We start from the raw sequence: 14933 nt of genomic DNA, 5'->3' as shown, positions 1-14933 counted from the left end.
ATACAATAACGGCGCGTTCTTTTCTACTGTTTACTAGCATATGTTTTGCCACCTAGAGCTGGAAGAGGCTTGGTGCAAAATGGTGAAGCGGTGCAAATCTTGCTCCAGGGTTTTTCTTTCACAGCTCTATTCCAATATATACTTTGAAAATGGTTGTAACAACTTGTTTGAACACAAGAGTTTGGAATTTGGAAGCCAGAAAACTTACGTTCACATTGACTTTTCATTGGAAGTGGCCTTGTTGAATGCATGTTGCCGAGGACAATGTGAATGTATAACTTTAGAGAAATTCCGACTGGAGCTAAGAAAGTGGTGGCTGCATTTTCCCAAGAAGCCACAAAAACAAAGACTGGATGGACAAAAGATCAGAGTGTCACTTTTTCAAATGACTTCTTTCCTTCCAGAAACAATTCTCCCCTACAGCTGTGTATATCTCCAACTAAGAACTGGATGAGATGGATAAAAGAGGAAGCTCTGCTTCAAACGCTGCAGCTTAAAGGCTCATTGGCACACTAAACACAGGGCTAAACCTGGCTTTGATTGTCCTAAAAAGCAGTCATCACACCTTTTATTATTTTCTGAACCACAGCACACTGAAATGTGAAAAGGAATAAAGAAAACCATCCACCAATAGACCAAAAAGCTAAATACCAACACTATTGATACAAGCTGCTTTCCTGTCTTATGTCATCAGAGTGCTAACAGTAATCAGCCACATTACTTATCTGAAGTGATCAGTGAGGTAGCAGCTCTTGGCTATAGCTAATGATGAAGCAACACCATTATTATGGGAGTCATGCAGTAAAAACATAATCAGTTCTGACTGCAAAATTAATAGACAGAGTAAATGTAGCATGCTAACACAATTATTTGTGGCTGAGGAGCCTCAAAGCTGCAAACCGCAGCTGACTGATGTAACAACCACTTGGAAAAAAATACATATATATGAATAACTTTTCCACTTAAATACCCTTAAAAACACTTGTTTGCTAAATGAAAAAAAAATGGTTCAGCAAATGGATTTTATTGTTCTTCTGGATCTGTTGTTTTTATTGTTGATTGTAAATTACAGTTACACAATATCATCTACTTTGTCTCTGATTTCAGGTTGGGGCAAACAGTGTCAATAATTCTTTATATTTAAATCTATTGTAAAGCAATAACCTCTGGAAATTTACAGAAAAGGCACAAAATGCACCCTGATGTTTTCCTATCTCTGGCTAAGATTTTTTTTTTTGTAACATTGTAAAAAAATCTCTTAGATGCACATGTATTGATTTTTTCCCCCCCTGAACATCTTAAATGATGTCTTGGAACCTTTAAATTGTCCTGAAAATGTCCACACATTTTATTGGTCCCATGAGCACAGTATACTGGAGCATTATTGGAGCAGAAAAACATATAAATTCTTGCCTTAAATAAAGCATTCTCTCACATTTTCATTAAAAAATTCAGATAAGCATTTGTGTGTGTTAACAGGTTATCTGTATAGAATAAAAATGTCCCCTCAGAATCCATAAAGAAAGGTTAAAAATTGTTTTATATTGTAAAACATTAAATCATCTTACAAAAATAAACATCTTTTTCAGTAAAAAAAAATAACCTGTTGTGTTGTTAAATTTAGAAAAATAAAATCTTATTTGTTTATTTTTGTTTAAACCACCATCTTCTTCAGTTACCTTTTGATCTACAGAATAAATTGTTAATCATGATACACTTTAGCTCATTTATTTGTTTTGGTTTATTTATATTTGGTTAAAAATGCCCATTCCAAAGAAGAAAGTTCGCTATGTACCGGAATGCAAAAACAGCCCGACTTCATGTAGACTTTTAATGTCACGACAGAAACTTCTTGCATCAGGCCTCTAATTATTCAACTTGAGAAAGCACCAAAATGTGAGTGTGCATGGAGCATGGCTGAGAAGCCAGTACTGAAACGGTGACAAATTGCTTCAGATCCCACGCTGATATCTCATTATAAAAAATGTAATTGAGATGGAAGAACACATTTTCCCAGTAATTTAAAACTTTCGCTCAGATAAAAAATGGGCATCTGTCACAGTTTCTAAAACTGTACTTCATTACGTCGTCCCTCAGCGCTATATGGGCTGGGCAAATTTGGGGTAATTTACCAACCATTTCATTGCAGTATATTGGATTAGTTCTTCGAGGGGGGGTCACAAAACATAACTCGTCAACATTCAAAACTTTAATTATTTAAATAAATTTCCCTAAAAAAATCCAACAAATACTTTAGTGTTAATAAGGGATACATTCATTTATATTTAGTGCAAAACATCACAAAAAATATATGTTTAAAGTCTATACAACCTTTAACTTGATTTTTTTACACAGACATTGTGAAAACAAGTTTTAAAAATAACATGTTTTTTAACATGTATTTATGAAAATACAAGCTTTCACCAAGAAAGAAACAGTCACAATAGATCACCCCCAAAATATAAAAAAAAAATAAATCCAAATCTAGCTGAAACAGGTCTGAATATTGAGTGAGAGCTTTCTAAAAGCAGCACTACAAAAAAATAAAAAAATAGAGTAAATGAGGACCAGTGCATCAAGAAAATCTGATTTTTTTTCTCTAACACAGTTTGAGGTGAAATGTAGATTTGATCTTTAAACTGTAACACCCACATTTAAAAACTGCTGGATGAAATCATAGGAAAAGTGACCTTTAGGCTGAAAAGAAGAAGAGCCATCTGGCTTCTCACAGTTTGAAAACCACTATGCATGCACACACTTGATGCTATTTTTGGACTTCGGTGGACAACTCACTGTTATGTATTCATATGTCAAAAACCGTTTAAACAAAGAGAACACAAACAACAGAAAGGTCAAATCAAATATTATTTTTTTGTTCTTCCTCGAATGATCAAATATTTAATCATGAATAGAATTGGCTCAATTGATGCAATATATTCATAAACTCATCCTTGATGCAAATCTAATAAACATTTAAATGTTTAAAGGTTTTCACCTCCGGATGCCTCTGACATTTACTATGCTTTAACTTATCTCCTACGTGCCTCAATATTTTCTCTGAGAATTTGGATAAAACAAGAAATGTTGTTAAATTACAAAAAGTAAGTTTGCTTTGGCTAAACTTTACATAATGGATGTTTAAAGGAAAAAAAAATTAAGGCTGTTGACTGTTTTTCCAAACACAATAACAGACATCCAGAAGTAACATCATTTTCAGAGAGCATCAGTGGACAACACTGTCTACCGCTTCTGCTTGACATCATGTTTTGTGATTTTAACTAAAAGGAAAAATAAATACAATGATCTTTAAAGAGGAATAGTATTATAAGCTGAAAAAATAACTCGTTTTAGGGCCGTTTTGTCTTGTTTTTTTAGACGAACATATGTAAATGTATTTCTTATGTCATTATCCTTCATTTTCTCCCTGTTCCCCATAATGTCGACATTAGATATGAACAGAGTCAACAGATGAGTCTGGGAAAAAACAAATGAAAGAAAAAAACGAGTCAATTAAAAGGAAAAGAATCTCATTTGACATGTGGACTGAAATGATGTTCTTTTACTCCAGATGCAAACAAAACACAAAATAGGATCATGTTCCATGCGCCTCTCTCGAATTTGTTGAATAATCTGCCATTTGTGTGCATAAATGTGTGTGTGTGCGTACTGCCTTCCATCTGATGATCTTTGAAAATGGTTTGTGACATATGGAGGCCCAGAGGACACAACGCTGAATCATATTGGCTGCTTATCACATAAGTTTGCCTTGTTTTTTTTTTTTCCTTTTCACATGACAAAACATTTCTCACCCGAGGCGGCTTTCACCTTCCTCTTATTCTCTTATTTCGGAGTTTCATTTTCTCTCTGCATCGATCTGCTTTGGATGGCTGATGCGCGGGGAAACGGAGAGTGAGAGTGGCAGAGTTGTTCATTTTCTTTGAGCCTGCGAGTGTGGAGCCATTATCTGTTTTTCAGAGGGGGTTGTTGTTCAGAGGCAGCCAGCTGCAGAGGCTTGCCTGCTGTACCTAATCGGGACCGAGAGTGTGACACTGATTAAAAACCCAGAGAAAGCACCATAACATACTCACCAACAGACTAGTTCTCTGTGGCTTCTCCAAAAACATAACCCTTCTCTCAATTGCAATTCAAAAAATTCCCTTTCTGATGCAGGAACACTTCAGTCATTTTCAACCTTTTTTTTTTAATTCTGCTTTGTGGATTATGCTTATCACCATAACAAATTAATATACAAAAGGGAAATGTTTGTAAATGTAAAGCAAATGATGATATTTTTGCACACTTTTTGTGTTACGAGAAGAAAAAGTGTGTGGATCATCACCTCCTGAAGCTGACACTACAAATATAAATGTCAGTGTATTTTCTGTAAACACCTTGAAGTTTCCCAGTATTCAGTCAAAAATTCCCCCCTAAAATAAAAAATTTAATAGTGCAGCACAGATATGTCTAGAATCACACAGTAATGGACTAAAACAACTGTTTAAATATGCAGGAAACATGAGGAAATGATGCAAGGTCATAGAGTTTGCTGCTTCACATTCAAGCATCCAAGACGCTCAGACATCTTAAAATGGCCACAGCTGCTTCATGCACTCCCTTACATACTGACATCACCTGTAACCTTCAGCATGGCTTTCCTAAAGGTTCCCAAAACATTTGTGAGGCTGCCCGCATCACAAAGTCTTTTGGGAAAAAGGAGCAGAAGTGTTGAGGGTGTCTGCATAACAATGCAGTCAAGTTGTCAAAGATTTTTGAAACTTATCTTCCCTTCCCAACGATTCCTAAAGGCATTTTACATGCATCCTTGAACACGTGCTTATCCTATGGTGTTCACATTTGACAAGCAGGCGGTGTGACGTAAGCAAATCTCAGGAATTCAAATGGGGTTTTTCTCAGACACTTTGAGTGACAGCGATTTAAAAGGAGAAACACTTGGAAATGCAAACACCAAATGATTTCTTATTACATTTTTTCTTTTTCACAAGAAAAATGCCACACATATTTGTTAAAAACTCACAAAACATTTATTTCATTGGAGGGGGGCTCTAAGTGTTTGGCTACCCTTTAGTTTAGCAATCCCCTATAGTTTATATTTTGCGATTAATTTTATGTTTTTGGACAGTTACTGGTGTGAAGCCTGTTTAGGCAACTGCGTTGTGCAATTGGGTTATATAAGGATACATACATCTGGTCTCTAAACATCCTCCATGTCTTCCATGCATTGTAATTCCACGTAGCAATAGGCTACAAACCCTTAGCGATAGCGCCTCCTACGTGCATCTGATGAACAAACTGATGGACACATTTTTGGACACACGTCAAAAGAGAGACGTCCAACACAAATTATATGTGTGAAACGCGTTCGGTTTCAACTTAAGAGTTGCTGAATGGAAAGACCAGTGAAATAAACTGCTTCATTATATCCAGAGAGGTTGCTTTAAATGGTAAGTTTAAAGTGCATTTTTACCCCACTATTCATAGTGATTACCATCAATAAAAAAAGGGATCTGTTTTTTAGCTATCACTAGTGTCCATGGCTTTATTTATAACAGAAAGATACATAAAGGTCAGTTCTCCTGAGAATATTCTCTGAACAGAAGACTTTACACTCAAGTTAGTGTGAGGCTCCACTTTGTGTCTTGCACGCATCAGTTTATTGTGGCGGTAAAGGAAAATAAAAGATTCAGACACAATGGGGTGGTATTAAAGAATAATGAAAGCTAAATCAATAAAACTGTCAAACGTCCAGTGAGGCACGCTTTCAAATATTTGTTCTCCTGCAGCTATTCTTTTCTCATTTGGCATCATCACTGCTGTCTGAGGAGATTTAGAAAGACATGATCTATCAGCATCTGCTGTCTTTTTTTGTTGTGTCTTTGCTTTATGGCAGTTCACTTCAGTTTTAGTCATGAAATTATCATAAATTAACAGATTACTTTGATTTTAATAGCTCAGTAAGTTGTGAAATGTTTATAGACTCAAAGCATATCACACTTCATCACACTTTAGAATGATTTTAAATTAGAACATTTTGGCCAAAACAGTTAAAAACACATTAAGCAAAAGAATGATTTGTCCCTTAAGATTAGAAAACAACACTTTGATTGTCTTTAATTATAGGGCAAAAATCCATTTGGTTTTAGTTAAAAAGAAAAAAAATCTTAAATCATTCTTTTTCCCTGCTTCCCCTGTTGTTGCTCAAAGGGATCAGACGGAGGTCGCGTGGTCATTAGCGTGCCTGCATGCACATAGTGCCACGGGAGAGAGACGTTACACCATAGCTGAGTGATTACAACACTCTGTGTGTAGCTGTTCTAATTACATGCACTGCAAAAGGCAAGGAAACTTTAATTGCATTGCACTTTTCAAACACAGAGTCAATTGGATAGTTTTACACAAACAAAGCAGAAGAATGCTGAAAATGTGGCTGAACATGCCAGGATTTAGCCAGCCCCACTATCTGTTCTGGTAGAATACGAGGGCGGGGGTCAAGTCTAGGTGTGCTGAGAGTTAGGGATGTCAAACCTCTCTTACCCCTTATCTATATCATATATATCTATAAGACAATTGGCAAAGCAAAAACCCAAATTTACCGCAGTGTAAAAGTAAACAAAAGAAAAAAATATAAAATTTTCATAATTTCATCTCTTGTCTTCTCCCTCATTTGTAAAGCTTGCATAATGGTTGCTCCACTTACTGAAATAAAATATCTGTAACCAACCGATTGGCTGTTAACTGTCACACAGGAAATTGGGTACCTTTTCAGAATAAAAGTCCAATTAGTATGAAAACCAAACAAAGTTGAGTTTATACGTTTTTTCCCTCTTTCTTTTTTAATATCTTCTAACAATAATATGAAATTATTTTTTTTTTAAATTTGTCAATAATTTTCTATTTATTGTCTATTTTTCTGTTTTTGTCTTCTTATTAATATTATTATTATTTTGTATTTTAATTGTTTCTTTTCAAGGGGTATTTTAATCAGGGTTACACCAACAATACTCTGCATTTGCACACATGCACAAGCGGGACACTGGTTTGTGACCTGTTGAGGCTAAATTTATTTTTCTTTTTTTATTTCTGTCAGTCCATTTGCCTATGTATCTTTCCATCAATCCTTACATTTTTTGTTTTTTATTTTTATGTTTTTTGTGTGTCTTTGTTTGTTTGTTTTCATTTTTTTTTATAATTTTATTTCTTTATCTTATTGTGGATTTTTGTGGGCAGTCACATCAGGGGTGAGGGAGTGGGGCAGTTATGGCATTTAGGGGGTGATGCCTAAATCCGGCTAAGTAACTGGACCCAAAAATATATGTGCAAGGCATTAAAATAATAACAATTTATCTAAATAAATGTTTGATTTTTTGATATATGAAATAATTGGCACAATATTTGGTCTTCAGAAAATTAACCCCTTCATGCTGAATGTCACTAATTTGCAGCAATCTGTTAAATTCAGGACTCAACTTAATTCAACAACATCTTGAATGCAAAAAAACAAAACAAAAAAACCCGGAATCTTATATGTATATTATTAATGTAAATAATTATAAATTTAGGTATAATTGACTTTCCATTCCGGGTCACGAACATTTAAATACATGTCTAAATATTATTCTGAAATATAGAAGACAGCTGACCATGGCCCCGAAAAAAAAAATCCAGGACACATCTGACACCAGGAGAGTACTCGAAAGCTAACTCCAATAAAAGAGCTCGGAACTCGGCTAACACCTCTGAAAGAACTCGTGGAAGAGATCCGATGAGACAGAGCATGAAATGAACAACGAGATAATTATATATTCATGCGATTTATTGATATTTAAGGATTCTTAACGACCTGAATCTGTGCTGGTAAGGTGTAAATATCTGATTAGAAGTTATAAACCGGATATTGATAATTCATGTAAAGAATATATTATGGTAGAGCCGGAGTGGGATTATATGGATTAAATCCCTTTCAAGCAATCTATCATTGGATACCTAGTTATTTTATATCTTTGAACGGTTGTAGACTTGTGTTGATTGTATTCCACATGCATTATCCTTTCTTTGATTGCTTGAAATAAACGGTTTCAAATCAAATAATAAATAAAGGAGATAATGTCCTGGAACCTGGGCTTTCCTTTGAAAGTTTTTTTTAATATACTCCATTCGTCCCCATATTTGCACACAAGATCTCAGAAGTCTATTCATCTGCTAGTTCTCCACCTTTTTGTCTCGTCCACCTCAAGGGGTTTAATCCTCAAACCTGTGGTCACAAGCAGTGAGTGGGTATGACGTAAGAAAAAAAAAACAAGATAGTAAATTTAATTTGTATTTTATGTACATCTCTTCCCACTGGCTTCATAGTCCAAGCAGTTAGAAGGAAACCTGGAGTCAAACTCGACCCGCCATGACAGGGAAATTGCAATTATTTTTTCAGCGGACTTATCACACCTCAAAAGCACGTCCATCCACACGGGTGTCTTCCTCACAAGTCTTTTCTTGAAACGGACAGCCGGGCACACATGCTGATTTATATCCGACTCTCAGGTTTGGATTTCTGGAGTAAATACTGTGTGTGCTCACCTCAGTGTGTGACTAAATTATCCATTTACCCCACACCTCTGAGGGCTGGCCTTTGAAAAATGTCACGTGTCTGAGCTCAAAATGTTACCAGCAATTCCTTTTGTTTTTTTTTATTTAGAGGAGGTCTTTGTACTGAACATTCTGCAGCTCTGCAGTATTTTATTTGGTAATTAAACTGGACGTTGGAATTTCATGCAGGAAAGATGAATTTTAAAACTGATTGAGTGAAGGTAAAGTTTGTTTCAGGAGGAAAGAATGAATGTTGTGAAAAAATGTTATACTTTAGCCTGAAAAACTTGCTTTGGAAAATAAAATTTCTGTGCAGGGATTTCTGACAGCATCAACTTTGGGGAAATGGCGGATATTTACAGCGACGCCATCGGCTGAATCCACATGTTACTGGTTGGGATGACACTCATGAGACTGAAGTTGGCTGAAAACTTCATAAAGAACAGTGATGGTTTTTATATTGGAGACAGACTGATCTGAGAAAAAATCATCACACTATCACACAACCTGCTGTTACTCTTCCTTTGCTCCATTATTATTCTTTTCTACACTCATGATCAATCAGTTGTTGTTGTGCAAAACTTACTCAGCACTGATTTTTAGACTGATTCCAGAGTTCTGTTCAGCTAATGAGATCTGTCTCAGTACTCCCATTATTTTATGACACCAACTAAAAGATTGATTCATATCAAAGTAATGAAATACATTACAATTTAATGTGTTGGAAATGTACTTTCTTCCTGCTCTTTTTTAGCTCTCTCTCTCTCTCTCTCTCTTTCTGTCTTTTCTTTTCCTACTCTCCTCAACTTAGGAGCGGAGGACAAAAAGAGGCACATTAATCACTATCAGTACCACTCACAACAGCCCCTGGCAGCCTCTGGAACAACTGGAAAAGTGGAATGCTCAACTATTTTCAAGTTCACCAAGTCCTGCAGCCTCAAACTTAGGTCAATTCAGAGAGTTTAGAGAGAGAGAGAACTTAGAGCCAAGTTCAGGGAAAAGGTCAAGGAGGGATGAAGGAGAGACAGATTATCCTGGAGGAGGTAGAAAGTAAAATATGAGTAGAGGCAGCAAAGAGGGAGAATAGTTCAACTTGAAGAAGAATTTAATGATTGGAGCAGGAAAATAGTTGAGAAATAGCAAATCTTGGTATATATACAGTAAGGATTTGGTTGATTAAATTAAAGGGAGCTTCATGTTGGCCGAAAAGTAAGAAAACTGTGATAAATCATCCTTTTTTTTTTTGGTTTGCACTAAGTACTAAGTCTTAAAACACTCGTTTCCTTCAAAAAAAAGTATAGAAATTTGTCTTCTCAAAGTCGATTTCTGGATTTTGTTTGGGATTTAATATCTCTCACTCTTCATAAGAACTCAACATTAGGATGGCAGACTATCAATTTATTAGTAGTTGAACAAAACCTACAAAAATCAACACAAAATAAAAAAATACAAGATTCACACACACAATGAAAGGATAAACTCTGACATCACTCATCGAGTTTTGAATGGTGAAAATGAAGATATTGGGGCACATTGATCAGAGTTTACGCAACTCAAGAAGAATCTGAAAACGACCATTGAGTGGAACAAAATTAAGGTTAAAGCCCCATTTAAGGTCCACCCACCTGCCAACAACCAAACAAATGCATCATGTTGACCTCTGATAAAACTGAAAGTATTAATTTTAAACAATTAATCCCAACGACATAATAAAAAAAGGCGATGTCAGATTTTTGAATCTCTTCTGATACCAGGCTCCAAAGGTACACTGGAAAAAGGGGAAACATTAGGTCCTGTTAAGACCTAATAGAAAAGTTCTGTATTTTCTTTCATACAAAATTAATCATTTTCATCAAATTAAATTTTTGAGTTTACTCAACTTAAAAATCAAATTTGATAAAACAAATATTCTTAAAAATTACAGAGCTAATGTTAACTAATCCAACATTTCACTTTTTACAGTGTATTTTGAGGAGCTGCAACATTTTTATGGTCTGTGTCAAATTTGGAATAAAAGCTAAACCCTGCAAGCTGGGGCCTTCTGTAAAGTAGAGAGACAAGTCATTTCTTTTCACTTGTGTGCACTCGATGAAGAGTCTTTTCCATTCTTTTGTTTTGTTTTTGTTACGGCCGTGGGCCGTCTGGGTTTGGCTCCTTTGTCTGTCCTCTCTTTCGTTCTTCCAGGCACAGGTGCAGTGCTTCACATAATTGCAAAACACAGAATAAAAGCCCCGCCGTGACTCCTCGAGAGCGGCACCCTTTGGACGTCCTGGGAACTTCTTACCCCGCAGGGTTTCCGCCGCCGCTGCTCCTCGGTTTCCTGCTGGCCTCCTGGCTTCCTGTTTCCGGTTTTCGGCTGATGCTGCCGCTGTCTGACGTCGCCACCTCCTCTCTCCTGGATGTCCCTGGTTTTGGTCCGATGGGCGGTTGGAACATAAAATAAAACGTTTCTAAACGTAAGGAACCGGTGTCGTCTCCCCTTTTCTTTGTTACGGCTTGGAGCCAACCGTAACAGTTTTTTACGCATAAAGAACTATTATGTGTTTTAACTTCAACATGTTTAAAAAAAATAAGAAAAATAGTCGTTTCAAATGAATTAAGCTACTAGAGGGTTGATAGACTGCTTCATGAGGCGGTCCGTCTCTGTTTTTGGATTCTAGATATCTCTGGAGGATCACCTGGGGATCAGAACTCGACCTTATGACCATCACCTAAAGCATAAACAGAGTGTGGTGATACATTTTGAAACATTACAAAAACAAAAACAGAAAAAAATGTCCAAAAAGTGAAGATATTTAAATAAAGGTTAAATAACCAATTCGAGCTCTATATAAGTAATGATTTTTACTGTTATAACGGAAATATGCTTAAAGCATGTGATTATGTAGAATTACTGGCTTCGTCTTCCAGCTAAAGTAGTGAAATTCAACCAATGTTTGCATTTATTTCTTTAGGACTTTATTTGGATAAATAATAGGAGCATCCAGAGGAATTTCTACATCAAAGTTTTCATGAACTCTTTGCTTCTAGTAGGGCCATCATAACCATTCATTTTTCCCCCCAACAAGCATTTGTTGTTTTTGCTGGAGATGGTGGACGAGGGCAAACCTTCAGTGCAGCAACTGTGACGGTTTCATTGCACTACAGTAATAGTTTCTGGACGTGCGTGTCTGTGTAAGTCGGTATGTATTTGTATAGGGGTTCATAAGCATGAGTGGGAGCACCAACGGATGCAATGATGCACGACTCATTTGTCCTCTGTGCAGGACATGCGATGATGAGCCAATCACTGGGGCTGATGGGGTGGGATGAGTGATGAAAGCTCTATTTCTCAGAGGACAACAAGACCGAGAGGGATAGATGATGTGTGCTGATGCACTGTGGGCTTCTTTCTGCCTGGCATGACCATCTAACACCTGAGACCAGGGCTAAAGCAGTGCAATCAATCACAGCTGATTCCAGTCACAGTGAGCACATCAAAGGTACCGGCTGGCTGGAAAGTGTATTGTTAGCTTTTATTTTTATTTATTTATTTTTTAGTGGTGGTTCCCATCTGCATGATAATTGCTAATTTTGATCCAGGTGGGGAATAATGAATGTGGCACCAATTATGTCTTAATGCATGGTATTTATAAATGTACTGGTCATGGACTATGACATTCAGAAAAACAAATCTAGAGATCTGCTGGGAAGTATAAATCATCACCTTATTATTATGTTTTGGTACCTGACACCCCAAAAGGAAACAATGTGATTATTGTTTAATTGAGGAAATTAATCACAGTTTTATCTCTCATTAGCCTAAGGTTGACAAAAAAACGTATGAGGAGACATCCAATTACACATAATAACTAATCACCAAAACTTCATAATTAATTAACGGAAACATTGCAGGGCCATCATCATACAAATAGCTCAAATTGAAGGAGCCACACACATAAACAGGATATAATCCAACTGTCATCATGTGCCAGCTAACACTACATGGACATGACAGTCGCACATATGTAAGCCTGCATGAGAAATCACCATGGGGCTGCAGAGTGGAGATAAACAAGACAAAAAGACGTACCCGTTTCTCTGTGTGCACTTCCCTTTGTGTTTAAGAAGGTTCCCGAACAATAGAACGCTTTAAGGAGATCAGGTGCACGTGTCATTAGTGCATGATGGCAATTATTGGCATTCTTTCCTCTGCAGATTTGCTTTCTCCTTATTCCTTTTTTTCTGTTTGTCTTATTTTACAGCTTTTAAGTGTCAACATTAACCAGTGACAAGAAAAATAAGACGGAAAAAAACAATCTCCTAACAGCATGCAGCAAGCAGAATCTCATTTTGTAAAATATGTCAGCTGGAAAGCCCTTAAACTGACAAAGTGGTGCATGATTAAAGACAACAACATAAAAAACACACTTCTTGAGGGCAGAGACTCATACTGACAAGCTTAGTTTTTCCTTAAAGTAAAGAAAAACGACTGAGGTGCATGCTGGGCTTCCAGCAGAGCAGAGCTAGACCAGAACCTGATTAAGACCGGTACAAGTTTGGCATCAATGCTGTGTGGGTGACTCGGATCAAATCAGCGAGCACTACAATCAAGGCTCCCAACAGGCAGGTTCAGTGGTTTGTGATCCAGGAACTGTTATCACTCCAGAGCCTTTGAACAACTTCAACTTTGGGAAACAAATAAACCAAAAGTCACTGGACCAAGAGGATGGATTTGTAATGTTTTGGTTCTGGATTTTATCAGGAAGGAGAGTGAGCACCATGACTGTCTGCAAGGTTTCCACAGTAGTGGGGAGCTCCCTCAGTCATACACCCTCCTGATCAGCAGGATGTGGGAGGAGTGCTCCAGCAACATCATGAACACCAGTTGACACAAAACACAGATGAAACTGCTGTAACGAGGCTCTTTGCAATATCTGTTTCTGCAGCTTCAAACTCTGCCCATCCACCTACAGCAATATGGGCCACCTGGTCTCAGCCTTATGAGCGGAGTGATGACCTCACTCCCTGAACAGCGCAGTGCAGACCAACACAAGCCTGCTGCCATTTTCCTGGCTGCTCTTCTCCATGTTTCGCCCCCTGATGGTGAAGTATAGATCTCCAACATAATGAGGTAAGATTTGAGTTCTGGAGGGTAAAAATGACCAAGAAGAGGATCTCAGATCTCAGTTCTCTGCCGTGTTCTGAAAGAAGGCCACTGGTTTACAGGGAATGGCATGGACGAGATGAAGTTTTCTGTGGTAGGGAGCAACTTAACAGCTTGATGTTCAAGTAGGAGAACCAAGAGGCCATAGCAAAAAACTACAAAGGGGACTTTTGATAAAAAAGCTCAGTGTAAACTAAAGTAATGCAGCTTTACCTTTAAGACCGGGATTGTTATTGAATATCTGTTATAAGACCACATTTGTTTTCAGCATATCAAATTTGGGAAAAAGCCATAAACAAGAAGAAGCTCCTTTTTTTAATTGTAGATTAAAATTTCCATTTTAACATCTGCAATTAAAGACTTTAAAATGTTGCCATACACTCGAGAAATATTGTTAATTTTTTTTCTTTTACTCAATTACTTTTCTACTTGAGTAAAGTAAATTTTTTGGATATTCTGCTCAGTTTTGGTCTGCAACATCATACATGCCTGCATGCTAACTGGTTCAGTTTGTTCATGCTGAAGCAAATTATTGAATCCCTTTTTATCAATATTTCCTTCTACACATATTTTCTCCCTTTAGAGCTGTTTAGAAAAGGCCATCATTTTGACCTTTATGTGATTGAATTCTGTTATTCAAATATTTAAAGAATTAGTTCAGATGACCTTTGGGTTTTCAGCTGTAGAAAAAAATGCCACAAAATGTAATTGTGGTCTAACTGTTCAACAACGTCCAAATCAGTCATCCTCATGTAAGGAGAAGGTCGGTTTGGCTGCAGGTTTGCAGGCAGCTTTTGCATGAGAGGTTCAGGCAGGAAATACTAAGAATTGCAGAAAAAAAAAACGTTTTCTCGTGATAATGAGATAGTATGTGTCTTTATCACGAGAAAACAGGCAAATATAAGCAAATATAAGCTCTCGCCCTCCTTAATTCCAAGTAAATGTTACTAAATGAAGGTAATTTTGGACCTGAAGTGGTTTGATACATATTTGCTTCAATAGGCGTCAAAGAGTTTAAATAATTTATATATTTTAATCTGTGTCTACATTTTGATATTCTCTGCATGATATTTAATAAAAAAAGGTTCTGCAAAAATGACACAAAAACTATACTTATAGTTATTCTTTGAATTGAAACTTAAGAAGACTAATTTTTCTTTGTTTTTTTTCTGTTTTTTTTTGCTTCCAT

General features: G+C 36.7%; 1 long non-coding RNA gene across 1 annotated transcript in view; it reads left to right on the top strand.

Moving 5' to 3' along the window:
- The first annotated feature begins 10699 nt into the window (after window positions 1–10699).
- The window catches only part of LOC118599987, a 7695-nt gene continuing 3461 nt past the window's right edge, over window positions 10700–14933 (top strand). Inside the window, exons 1-2 of the long non-coding RNA XR_004949546.1 lie at window positions 10700–11054; window positions 13527–13711. This is a non-coding gene — a long non-coding RNA (uncharacterized LOC118599987). The remainder of the gene's footprint in view (window positions 11055–13526; window positions 13712–14933) is intronic.

Source organism: Oryzias melastigma, linkage group LG17 (genome assembly GCF_002922805.2).
Source record: "Oryzias melastigma strain HK-1 linkage group LG17, ASM292280v2, whole genome shotgun sequence".
Taxonomy (NCBI): domain Eukaryota; kingdom Metazoa; phylum Chordata; class Actinopteri; order Beloniformes; family Adrianichthyidae; genus Oryzias; species Oryzias melastigma.
This window is presented reverse-complemented; position numbering and strand designations above follow the sequence as displayed.